We start from the raw sequence: 13,325 nt of genomic DNA, 5'->3' as shown, positions 1-13,325 counted from the left end.
CACTCACACACAAACCCTCACACAAGGTGCAAGGGCTATGGGGCTGCTCAGGTGGGATCCGAGTTGTGTCCTGCCCTACAGTGGGCTGCCCTGGGCTGCCCCACATTACCTTTGGGTACCTCCTGCCAAATTGGCCATGAGGCTTGATCCGATGTCCACAACAACACAACAGTCTCACACTCTGGGCTTTCCTGAGCCTAGAGCCTCTGAAAACTGGTACACAACAAGTAAACATGTTGTACTCTGAAGTGTCGCCAGTCAGATGAACTGGCTAGGGGTCTGTCTCTAGAATTAACTGCCTGGTTACCAGAGTTCTAAATCTGTTGGGGTCTATCGCCAAGGAAGTGAGGTCACTTTTTCAAGATTCCATTACCTGGGCTGCTTCCTGTAATCGGACCTACCCAAACCACCCCCATGTCTTCTTCTTAACTCTACATGAGGAGCTTCCACAGCCCCAGCCACAGCTCCCTGGGAATGTGATGAGGGTCCCAGCTTTGAGGAGGCGGAGCAGAATTCAGACCTCCTTTATCTTACCAGTTCTCTGTCCTGGAAAACTCATTGTGCCTCTCAGGGCCTCCCCAGTCTCCAAACCTGCCCAAGGGGAATCCGCCTAGAATCTACTTGCTAGGGACATCATCAGGTGTATATGAAATAATATCCATACCACCTGTGAGGTGGTGTCAAGTGCAAGGAATGTACAAACAAAGAGATGGAAGAATTACAAGAAGGGATGTAGCATGAACACCACTCAAACCAGGCCTGGGTTCAGCAATGCGCTATTGCAACAGGCACTTCCTCTCTTGGCCTCATTTCAATGTCAGCACAAGGAGAGGGTTGATGAATGAAATCCAGACACTGTCATCCTCTGGATTCAAACCTCTCCATTGTTTCCTCTTCTGTTTAGAAAGAGACCCAAGAGCCTCATCTTGATCTGTGAGGTGGGCAGCCTTCACCGTGGCTCCCAGAGATCCCCACCCGTGGTACACACATCCCTCACAGATTCCTGTGTGACCACTGAGTGCTTAGTGACTGGCTCTCGCCAATAGAACACAGCCAATGTGGACGAGTGTCATGTCTAAATTTTAAACACAGAAAGTCTCTCACTTCTTTCTTATTCCCTCTCTTAAGTTCCGTCTCTCTCTCTTTCCCGTGTCTCTCTCTCTCTCTCCTGTCCCTGAGCTGTGGAATCAAGCACACACGTTTTGAGCTGCCATACACAGAGGCCCACATGGGAGAGAACCGAGGCAGCGCCCAGGCCAACAGACAGAAAGGAACCCATGCTCTGAGTCCAAAGTGCACCTCGACTCCTTTGAGTGAACCTGAGAGGAAATCCTCTGCCAGTCGAGCATCACTTGAGGCCGCGGCCGCGACCTTGAGGCATCTTGAGCAAAAGAACCAAGCTAATCTATGTCTGATTCCTCAACCACAAAAATTGTGAGATATGAGGCATTTGCCGTTTACAGATGCAAGGCACTGGAACCGTGATTTCAGGCCCCACGATCTGGCCCTGCCCTCCTCCGTCTCCTCTTTCCCCCAGGCTCCCTCCAGCCACACTGGCCATCTTTCTCACATCCTCTGGCCAAACCCCCTTCTGCCCATGAGCGTCTACAGCAGGGGTCCCTTCTCCCTGACACGCCGCTCCCAGACTTGTGCAGGGCTGGCTCCCTCTTGTCATTCTGGTCCCAGGAAATGTCACCACAGTGAGGCCTTTCAGACCCCCACCCGGTGACCCCTGGCCCTCCCTCACAGGGCCCTGAATGTCCCCTCAGCGCTGGCTCTTTCCCCTCTCATGTCTTTGCTTTCAGGCCTTTGTCCTTGTCCCCTCCAGAGTGTGAGCTCCTGACCGGCAGGGACCACTCAGTCACTGTCAGCCCTGCACTTACACCCACCTGAGCACCTGGCACAGGGTGAGTGCTCGGTGCACAGTCGCTGAGTGAAGAATTGTGAAACTCGTGTCCCCTCCTCCTGCTCTTCACCAAGTCAGACTGTGGAGAGGAGCGCTAGTACCAGGAGGAGTGAGTTCTCTCTGAGGCGGGGCACAGCCGGAAAGGCCTCTGCACGGCTGTTCGCTGCTCCAGCAGCTGAGGCAGGCTGAGTGGGCGCCGTGTAAGTTTAAGAAGTCAGCACAGGGACTGGATGCACACAGCCTGCGCAATGACACCACCAGTTCACTTAACATCCGTCACCGAAAACAGAAAAGTAAGTGTTTGCTTGTGATGAGAAGTTTAGCTTCTTGGTTCTTAGCAATTTTGAAATGTACCACACAGCAGTGTTAACTTAGGCAGTGCTGTGTGGCAATTACATCCCAATAGAAGTGACAACAGTGAAAACTCAACCTCCTTGGGCACCACTGACGCTGGAGGCTGCCTGCCCCCTGGTGGCCAGCACCAGCACTGCAGCCCTGGCAGAAGCCACCACACAGGAAGTCTCTTTGGGTGTCCTCAAGGCAGAGGCTCCCCACTGTCCCAGGGGTAAAGGAGCAGGACCTGCAGGCTTCCAGGCCGTGGGAGGAACCTCAGGAGCCTCCCTCTCCCTCATCTTTCTGTCCCTCCACTTGGGTGTCCTTTTTTCTCAGGAGGCATCCTGACCTCAACCAAGGCAATGATTCTCCTCTCCAGCCAAGTGAGGACCTCGGGAGTCCAACAAGGACTGGTCTTGTCCCTGGACTCTGGCCTTAGTTCACAGTGCTCTGGCATGTTCTTCCTTATCCCAAGTTCTCATCCACCCGAACCCCCAAACCTCTCTCAGTTCTAAAGGATCTCCAGCAGGTGGGAAAGCATTTTCTCAGGTGCTCAGAGCACAGGGCGTCATCGATGGAGAACCAAGGGCCACAGACCCTTCGTGAGCATCATACGGAACCCAGGGAGTCACCCGCTGGACGCACTCCACTTGACACTGGAGGACACCAAGGTCTTCTCTCCTCTACCCAATGTCTACACAAGAGGAGAACGGCTCATCAGAGTAGCAGGTGCCCACAGAAGTGGACTCCAGCTCCCCAGTCCTGTGCCCTCCAGGCTGGGCCAGGGATGTCCTTGGAACAGGTACACACCTAGAAACCTCAGGGATTCTTCGGTCTGTCTCGGGCCTTCTGGGCATGTAGCCAGGAGGATGGATGCTACTGTTCATGGCAGAGCTGCCTCCGACCGCCTTCTCCTCGGCCTCTTGTCACTTCCCTGGTGTCTGCTCTTTCCTGGGGTCCCTGCATGGTCCACACAGGAGAAATCGGTGTGAGTGTGCCTGTGCATGATTGGATGCGAATAGGAAGATGACCCCACGTGTACAGGGGTGGGCAGGGCTCCCCTAGGACCATGAGGTCCCTGTTTCCAAAGAAAACCCGAAGGGAAGGGGTTGAGCCCTGGCCAAGGAAGCCAGAGCCCTGCCTGATCTTCTGGATTCTGACCCCCTCCTGAGGTCTGGGCCAGTCCCTCCAACTTTCTGGGCTTCAGATTCCCAAATGGACAAAGAACACGTTTTGTAAGAGCAAAGTCAAAATGGACCCTCAGCAAATGAAACAAGTACCATGCTTTGACCTCCCCCCACTGTTTATCCTCCAAGGAGACTTCAAACCTACACGGTGTCTATTACTGGGTAAAATCACCCTCAGCATACAAAACTGATAATGGTTAAAATGGCACACGGTCAACTTTATCATTGACTAACTATTGACGGAAGAAGAAATACATCAGAATATATTTTGATATGACTGATAAGATTCAGGAATGTTAACTTACTAGAAAGAATAACACCTAAACAAAACTTAAAATGTCAGAACCTGTAGTGAGTATATTATGATGTAGATTAAAACAAATTCAGTCATTTGCCTAAAAATTAATTGATTCTGAGAAAAAATAGATTCAGTGAATTAATAATAAAATGGATACACTGGAATTGTTTTATGGTGCTTATTTTATAGCAGCCAAGGAATTAATAATACTATATTGCATTTTGACAGTTGCTAATAGCGTAAATCTTAGATGTTCTCGTTACGAGAAAAACATTTGTAACTCTTGATGATAGACGTCAACCAGACTTCTTATAGTGATCATTTCACAATATACACACATATTGAATCATTCTGATGTAGACCTGAAACTGATATAAAACAAGCTTAAATTTAATATTAAAAATGTCTTCTTATTAGTTTTCTCTGAAATATACATTGTAACAAAAATTTTGAAGAGATTTGTTTAATTCTGATTTCAAGGTTCTCTTAGGCCCAGAATGAAAGCATTTGTCTGATCAAAGTTGTCTCAGGTACAAGGGCTGAGACAAACACCAGGGTCAGAATGGAAGAGCACGAATGGCAACACTAAATCATACTCTGCTCATTTCTTTGTATTTGCACTTTTAACAGAAAATCTATTTTTATTCGCTGAAAATACACACAATGTAAAACTTACCGTCTTGACCATTTTTCTGTGTACACATCATTAAGCACATTAATTTCATTAAGCGCATCTTCAGTGTGTTGGCCACAGTCGTACGGTGGTGCAGCCATCAGCACAATGCATCTTCACAACTCTTGTCACCCCACAGAACTGAAGCCTTGTCCCCACTCATCGGTCGCTCCCATTCCTCTGCTCCCACCCCTGACCACTGCATCTGCTGTCCGTCTCTCTGAATCTGGCCATTTCAGGAATTTCATATAAGTGGAGTCACACAAGGCCTGTATTTTTGGGACTGGTTGATTGTCCTAAAGGTTCATCCATGTTGTATCATATCTCAGAATATCCTTAGTTTTTGAGGATGAATAATATGCAGTTGTGTGTCGATATGCCCATGTTGCTTCTCCATTCACCCCTGGATGGATCCTTGGGTTGTTCCACATTTCAGCGATCATGAACAATGATGCCATGAACATGGGTGTTCAAATATGTCTTTGAGACCAAGCTTTCAGCTGTGCTGTGTATATATCCCAAAGTACAATTGAGGGGACACTCAGTGATTCTAATTTTTAATTGTTTTACGGAACTGCCATGCTGATTTCCACAGCAACTATACCGTTTTACATTCCAGCCACAGTGTACCTGCGTCCAATTTCTCCACATCTTTGCCAACATTTGTTTGAGTCCTTTCTTCACTGTCTATTTTTTGGAGTGCCGTCACATGGAGGTGAGGTGGTGTCTCACTGAGATTTTGACTTACATTTCCCCAGTGATTAGTCACGATAAGCATCTTTTTATATGCTTGTTGACCATTTGCGTATCTTCTTGGAGGAAAAGTCTATTCAAGTACCTGGCTCGTTTTTGATTTGGGTTGTTTGTTTTGTTGTTGTTAATTTTAGAAGTTCTATATCTATTCTGGATATTCAGCCCTTGTCAGATAGATCATTTGCAAATATGGCCTCCCATGCTGCATGGGTTGTGTTTTTACTCTGTTGATATTGTCTTCAGAGGCAGAAAAGTTTTAATATTCATGAATTTTGGCATGTGTACTCTTTTTTTTATTGCCCATGCCTTGAGTGTCATATCCATGAAATCATTGCCAAATCCTATTGTGGTAAGTTTTCTCCTATGTTTTCTTCAAAGAGTTTCAGCTCTTACATTTGGATCATGATCCATTGAGAATTAAGTTTTATATCTGGTGTGAGGCAAGAATCCAAGTTTATTTTTTGCATGAAGATATCCACTTTTTCAGGAACCACTTGTTGAAAAGACTGTTTGCCCACTGTTGAATAACCTTGGCAATCTTATTTCTGGGCTCTCTATTCTGTTCCGATTGTCTATGTGTCTGTCTTCACGCCATTACAATGCTGTTTTGATATTGTAGGTTTGTAGCAAGTTTTAAATCAGTAAAAAGAGAGTCCTCCAAATTAGTACTTCCTTTCAAGACTATTTTAGACATCTGGGCATACTTGAGATTCCATACGAGTTTTAGGATGGGTGTTTTTCAGCACAAAATGTCATTGGGATTTTGATAAGGACTGCATTTAATTGGCTCATTTCTTTGAAGAAGTTGACATCTTAGCAACATGGAGGCTTCCAATCCACGATCACCGGACGCCTCTCATTTCTGGTAGTGCCGGGTGGTGTTCAGGTGGAGGGGACAGCACTCTTCCAAGTAGTCACGCAGGGTCCCAGAATTCCTCCGCACTGTGCCTTTGCCATTTCCTCAGAACTTATCGACATCTGCATCCAGTCAAAGGAGAGAAAAATGCGTGTCAAATGCATGTGGGAAGTTTTCAAGGACTGGGTGTGGATATGGCACAAGTCTGTGCCACCCTCTCCCCTGGCCAGAACTATGCACGTAACCAGCAGACCCTAACAGTTGGGACTGCAGGCAGAATCAGCGGACCCCACCAAATTTGGGACTGTGGACTAACCAAGGGCTAGAGACTCAGCGTCCCAGGGAACCATCTGCCAGCTCCAGCTGCCTGCTAAGACTCTGACTGGCACTGTGGACGAACCCAGGGCTGAGACAGATGCTCTGCTAGAGCATCCTGTCAGACTACACTGGCCCGTTAACCTGCGCCTGGAAAGTCACTTAGCTCAGGAGCTCAATGCAAGGAGAGTGGAGCTGAGATGCACGAGACACTTACCCACAGCCCTCAGAGACAGCAAAAAAGACGGAGAATCCAAAGGCTTCATGGGTACCAATGCTTGTGTTTCTCATCCGCGAAGCCATGAGAAGTCTCCTTCCAATCCCACTGCTGCCACCAAGCCGTTAAGAAACAAAATGCAACTGTGTAAGTCTAAAGAACTCCATTGCTTTATTCACCAATTCCTGCACCCAGAGGCATCCAGTCTAGCAGATAGAAAGGAGCTCCAAGGAGCTGTACAGAATGAAAGACTTTGAAAGGCAGAAGGGAGAAGGAAAAGAAGTCACAGCAGGCGGGAAGGTGGCTGGCTTATTGCAAGGTTACTTTCCTCACGGGACAGCAGGAGTCTACGATGTGGAACACCTATCTAGTGCTGATTGGGGGATTCCTGATCCAGTGGGTTAAGATTCTGTTTCCAGGAGAGTCGAAAATCTAATGAAGTCAAGAGTCGGTTTGGTGACGTGGGGCTTAGCGTAAGAGGCTCCTCTTGGGGCCCGCCGTCTGGTTTTGACACTTGACTCTGCTGGCCCCCTGCTGGCCCCGGGTACACCCGGGTTTCCCTTCCTGACCATTGTTGGTCACACATCCACTGCATCTGCCTCCAGTTCTCCCCCTTCCACACCGCAATCCCCGCCATGACTCCCTCTGACACTGTCACGACTTCTCCCACCACACTGCCCTGCTTTCCACAAGGCCAGCAAGAGGCTTCGTAAGCACCACTTCATCAGTCCAGTGGGCTGAGCGGGCTGCCCAGCATCGGGACTCAGAAACTGGTGGGCCTGTCACACGGCCTCCAATCACCGGTACCCCAGCTGAAGTGCCTGCCCTGATGAGAAACTCAAATTTAGCCAGCTCCATCGAACAACATCTTTGCTGCAAGCTTCCCTTAAAAATGCTCCACCCAATTTCTGCCCCAACTGTTTTTTGAGGAGTCGTTTTGGGGGAGCCTTTGAGGCCACCTTGGTGATTCTGTGCCAGGGCACAAGCAGCTCTTAGCCCACACACCCTTTGGTTGCACCACCTGGAATCGTAGAGCACAGGGAGCCAGTGGATGGGCACCAATCGCTGGTTTGACCACCAAGAGCCGGTGAATATTTCATAGCAGGAACATCTACTTTCGGGTCTTCCTGTGGGCGCACGTCACGAGGCGCTCCCTGGTACCCCGCTCTCCCCCACATCCTCTGACCAGCTTTCCCCAGGCGATGTTCTGCAGTACATCATTGTCTCCACCGACCTGCCCCTAGAGGTGCACCCCACAGACCAAGAGTCCCTGAGTTTCCTGCCCTGACAGGCTACCACCGACCCAAAGAGATATGTCTGTTCTACTAGGATGACTGGACTGGCATAGAGGAGTGGCCCTAGCCACAGAAAAGCAGGTAACTGAGGCCACCCAGAAGTGTGGACAAACAACCCAACACGGACAGCAGCTCCATGAGACTCTATTCTACTCCTTGTAGGACAGTCGCCTAAGTCTCTGCCAAATGATTTTAGGAAACCACCTGGCCTCAGACTATCTCTACTGGCCAAGGAAGGAGGGGTCGGGGCCCTCCCATGGTCTACCACCTGCATGTACATCAACAACTGACAAGTTCAAACCTACCTACACCAGAGGGTCCAAGAGGTGAGAATACTGCCCAGTATTACTGAGATCTCTGAACAGATTCCCAGGGCCCCCAAGACCACTGACCTATTTTCTTGGCTGGTCTTTTCAAGGTGGAGACCATGACTATGGACTGGATCTCAGACTGTTGCTTGTGTGATTTTCGTACTTGCTACTAGACCCTAATCAGCTGTTTACTCTCAGGGCTACACCGTGCCTTACCCCTAATAGCTGCATGAATTACCCTAATTTCAAATTTTCACTGAAGAAAATCTGCTCAACATAAAATACACCATTTTAAGTACTTGAAAGTACACAAGTCAGTGACGTTTAGGACAATGAGAATGTTGTGTGGCAATCACTACTGTCTAATTCCAGAACATTTTTAATACCTTGCAAAGAAACCCAGCCTCGCTGTCTCTGTGCTTTGCCCTAACCCAAGTCCACAGAAAGACCTTATCTGTTTCCTATCCCTGCAGATTTGCTATTCTGGGCATTTCATTCAAATGGAATCATAGAATCTGTGGCTTTGTGTACCACTTCAATTAGCACACTTTTTTAAGGATCATCCAGGGCCTAGCACGTAGCAGTGCTTTCTTCCTTTTTAGGGCTGTGTTATATCCCATAGTATCAATATGCCACATTTGCTTTATGTGTTCTTAATTTGGTGGAAAATTGGGTTTATTTCATTTTTGGGCTACTGTGAATAATGCTGCTTTGAATGTCCATGGACAGGTTTTCCTGCGAACATATGTTTTCCATGTTCTTTTGGAGATGCCTCACAATGGACTGTCCAACTCAAAGGCAATGATTGCTTGAAGATGTTAAGAAATGCAAAGCTGTGCTCTACAGTGGCTGCATCATTTTACGTTCCCACCAGTGATGTATGAGGGCTCCCCTTCTTCCTCATCTTTACCAACACTTGGGATTTTCCTTTATGTTGAATACAGCCTACATACTGAGTTCGAAACAGTAGCACATTGTGGTTTGAATTTCCCTTTCCCTAATCATGAATGGCATCGAGCATCTCTCTTGTGCTTATTGGCCATCTGCATATCTTCTGGAGAAATGTCTATTTCAACCATTTGCCTATTTTAATTGTTTTATTTGTCTTTTATTATTGAGTTCTAAGAGATATTTATGTATTCTGAACACTAGATTATACAAGTTGAAAGTCGGCGAATTCAAGACCCATCTTTCAACAATGGATAGAACATCCAGACGGAAAATAAGGACATGGCAGAAATAAATGACATTAAATACTAAGAACATTTTATTGAAGAGCAGCAGAATACACCTTCTTCTCAAGAGCACACAGAGTATTTTTAGAAGAGATCACGTTTGAGGTCACAAAACAAATCTTAACAAAATTAAGACGATTGAAATCATACCAAGCATCTGTCCTGAACACAATGGCGTGAGACTAGAAATCAATATCGGGAGGAAACCTGGATCATTAGAGATGGAAATTAAACAGCAGCCTCTTACACAGACATTAGGTCAAAGAGGAAATCAAGAGGGAAATTAAAGAATAGCTCAAGACAAACAAAAAGCATTAAAAACACACCAAAGTTATGGGATGCAGCAAAAATAATACTGAGGGAAGTTTACAGTGATCAACTTGTAACGTCTTAAAGAAGAAGGACCTCAAATTGACAACCTAAGTGAGAACACACAGAACTAGGAAAAGGGAAAACTGAATCCAAAGCTAACAGAAGGATGGAAGTCACAAAGGTGAGAACAGAAGAAAGGAAATAGAGGAGAAAGACAAAAGATCAAAAGGAGGAGTCAATTTTTTGAAAAAATAAAATTGAGCAACCCTTAGAAGACAGAACACCTGACAGAAGAAAAGAGAGAACAATCAAGTAAAGTAAATGAGAAGTGAAAGAGGAGGCCTCACAATCGATGCTTCAGAAATAAGATCATAGAGACGCTTCTGAGCTCTTGCTCACTAACACACTGGGTGACCCAGCAGACTGAGTAAGTTCCTAGCAACAACCTACCCAGTCTCACTCATGAGGAAACAGACAACTGAACAGACCAGTGACAGATACGGAGGCTAAGTCAGTGATCACAAATCTATCATTTAAAGAAAAAGACCTTTCTAATTTCCACTAGACACACTTAAAACCAGTTACACGCCAAGCCAATCTTTATTTGAGTTATTTACTTAATGCTAAAATACAGCTGATAAAAATATTCATAATGCTCTTTTATGTAGAGATTTTGAAGGTAAAGTTTCTTGAGAAAACTACAGGTTTTTGTACTTGGTACACAGGGAATGAAATTCTAAAGCACGGAGAATGCGCATTTCTTCACATGGTTAGTGCCCCAGTTTTAGTGAATACCTCTGAGAGATGAGCAAATACAATAAAGTGTATGACTAAAGCATCACACTTCACTCAAGACTCATTCTATATAGCCACCCTATCTGCAAATATTTAGTATGTTATTTCTAATACTTCACAGTATCACTGCCATCGATGATAGTAATACTAAATTTCCCTTTGAAAGCATCCTAACTTGCCAATTTCTTTGACTTTCTAATACTAGAACACTTATACAGGTAAACTGAATATGTTAAAAATGAAATGGAAAACAAGGTAAAATTAAGCTAGCGTAACAAAATTATTTGACGTACTTGAATATTTGAAGAAGATAAAGTTAGATAAAATTTATTTGAAAAAGTAAAATGTCAACAATTTTAAAATTAAATAAGGTGTTTGAAAAATGGTTATATGCATTTAAATATAACGTATTTAATATTTATAATCAATTTTATATTTGTATGATTTAGTGATGCTGCAAGTATACATTTTTACCAAATGAAATGGGTGTATATTAAAATTAATTCCCTGTCCAAGCCCAGATCAATGGCAAACATTGCTAAAAAGAATAAGCTTCTGAGATTAAGAATTAAATCTAAAAACTGAAAATTTTTACTATCAAATATAAATTACAAAAGGTGTTTTGAGTCAGATTTTTTAAAGGAAAATTATTTCTCAGCATTGCCGGATCTCATAGCATGCACAAGATGGCAACATTCTACATAATACCCACTTTCTCCAGAGGGGTGTGGAGAATCACATTAGATTTTGGTCAGCTCTGAAGTGGCTGCCACCTGGTTGTTTGTCCTAATTCTCTAACAGTAAATGAACTTGACAAAGATTTCTCTTTTTTTCCACACTTGGACTTGAAAGATTTCATTGTTTGTGGTCAAGTAGATTGATTCAAATAATCTCACAAAGTAAAAGGGTTCATAGCTCAGGGAAGATGCTTTCCGAACATTTCCTGAATTGAGTTTGGATTGTCATCCTCATTAGATCTTTTACTTCTAGTGTTTCTCATACGCCTGCTGCCTGATTAAAACTCATCCTTACAATATGAATCAAGAAATGTGGCCAAAGAAGGATGTGGTTCGTTTTCAAAATAGACAGATAATCTCTGAATTTTTAACTACGAAGACATGCCTTTTATTTTACACACATTGAATAATGCACCTTTCCTGATATAAAATGTTAAGGGCTTTTTAGAGCAAGCAGCAAATTAGAATCCCCTTGACTGTCAACGAGTGGGTCCAGCAACATATCGATTATGACTGGTTGTAAAATAAAATTTGTCCCCAGTTTGTGTTATTATTTACAAAGTACAGTATTTGTTTTTTGTGTGTGTGAGCAGAAATTTAAACTTACTTTTTGGGTATTGTTGAAATTATGCTGTTGATTTTCCCTCAATTTTTATTATGAAAACACTTAAGTATATAAAATAGTTAAATAAATAATTTTACTCCTTCTTCACAGATTTCACGGTTAACCTTGGGCCTTATTTGCTGACTCTCCCTCTCTCTCTTTTTCTCTGTCTCTCTTTTATTTATTTTAAATCACTTGTAATTCACGTATAGATTCCATGACACTTCATGCCTAGATAGCATATTTATACTCTGAGTTTTTCCAACAATGACTTCATAAATATTTTTAGATATACGATACAATTTAATTTCACTCCTTGAATTTGGTTGTTATATCTTCTTAGTCACTTTTCGACTCTCAACTTGCTTCAACTTTTTTATTTTGTGACATTAATTTCTTATGAACTAATGACAGTTGTCTTATAGATTGTCTTGCTTCTGGATTTACTTAATGATTTCTTCTTAATTCCATTTATTTCCTATAATTTAGAAACAAGGTTGAAGGAATTAATTATATTTAGATTAAATATTTTAGCAAATATACTTCATGATGTATCATATCAGAAACACCATAAGTAGTTGCTTTTTCATTTTCTTTCAACAACATGTACAAGTTTGTGACAAGGCAAAAATTTTTTTCAGCTTTATTGAGATACAATTGCTAAGGTAGATCTTAAAAGGTCTCATCACCAGAAAAAAAATTGTAACTACATGAAAATGTGCTTTTAATATCATTTTTAACTAGTGTCTTGTCTTTGAGGAAAGATAATGAAAATGGGCTTCTTTCTTCCCCACATTCAGTAATTCTGTAACATTAGGCTATGTGATAGTCACAAATAAAGGCTTAAAAAAGTATTAAATTTTTGCAATTCCTACCTCACTCATGGACTTCATCATGCTTGTTTCATGAGCTTTAACATTTGTGTGACTCAAATATTTCACCAATATCTGAAAGTCAATATACAGCTATTAGCAATAATTTTATCAACAAGCTTTGCTCATGGTATTGGTGTTTTATTCTAATTTGAAATGAAGGTAACCTAAAGATTTCACAGTTATTAGTCAAGAATATGCTCGATCAGCAATAGCAGTGTGAAAATCAATAAACAGAAACCTCACTTAAAATAGAGTTGAGAGGCCAGAAAGGAGAGCTCTCACATGTATTAACCATTGCAGAGCCCAACAGGAAGAAGACTTCCTCTTCCTGCCCAGTAATAGCCAATGAGAGACTGTCACAACACAGCCAATGAAAAGCCGCCACGCTTTGATCTCCCAGTCTCCTCCAATGGGCTTTTTGCTTACAATAGCTCTCCCAACTTTCTTTGCTCCTCTATAAGAGGGTTTCTCCTCCCCTTGTTGCTCAGGACTTGCATGTGGCTCGCCATAGTTGCACACTCCAAATTGCAGTTCTTTGCTGATCCCAGGTGAAGCCATTTTGGCTGGAGAAATAATTGGCTGTCTGTTTCTTTAAGGTCAAGACCAGAAACAATGTTAAGTCA

At 43.6% G+C, this 13,325-nt stretch overlaps 2 long non-coding RNA genes across 2 annotated transcripts in view; both read right to left on the bottom strand.

The window, feature by feature from the left end:
* Window positions 1–340: 340 nt before the first annotated feature.
* On the bottom strand, window positions 341–6,680 carry LOC138922140 (uncharacterized). The gene is made up of 3 exons (XR_011435219.1): window positions 6,539–6,680; window positions 4,401–6,128; window positions 341–3,199 (listed from the first exon to the last, which is right to left on the bottom strand). It is a non-coding gene; the product is annotated as an uncharacterized lncRNA (long non-coding RNA).
* A 2,708-nt stretch (window positions 6,681–9,388) lies between these two features.
* LOC138922139 (uncharacterized) overlaps window positions 9,389–13,325 on the bottom strand; it is an 85,198-nt gene continuing 81,261 nt past the window's right edge. The window contains exons 8-9 of the long non-coding RNA XR_011435215.1: window positions 12,703–12,774; window positions 9,389–12,305 (exon numbers count right to left, since the gene is read on the bottom strand). This is a non-coding gene — a long non-coding RNA (uncharacterized lncRNA). The remainder of the gene's footprint in view (window positions 12,306–12,702; window positions 12,775–13,325) is intronic.

Source organism: Equus caballus, unplaced genomic scaffold, assembly GCF_041296265.1.
Source record: "Equus caballus isolate H_3958 breed thoroughbred unplaced genomic scaffold, TB-T2T haplotype2-0000490, whole genome shotgun sequence".
NCBI classification, from domain to species: Eukaryota; Metazoa; Chordata; class Mammalia; order Perissodactyla; family Equidae; genus Equus; species Equus caballus.
This window is presented reverse-complemented; position numbering and strand designations above follow the sequence as displayed.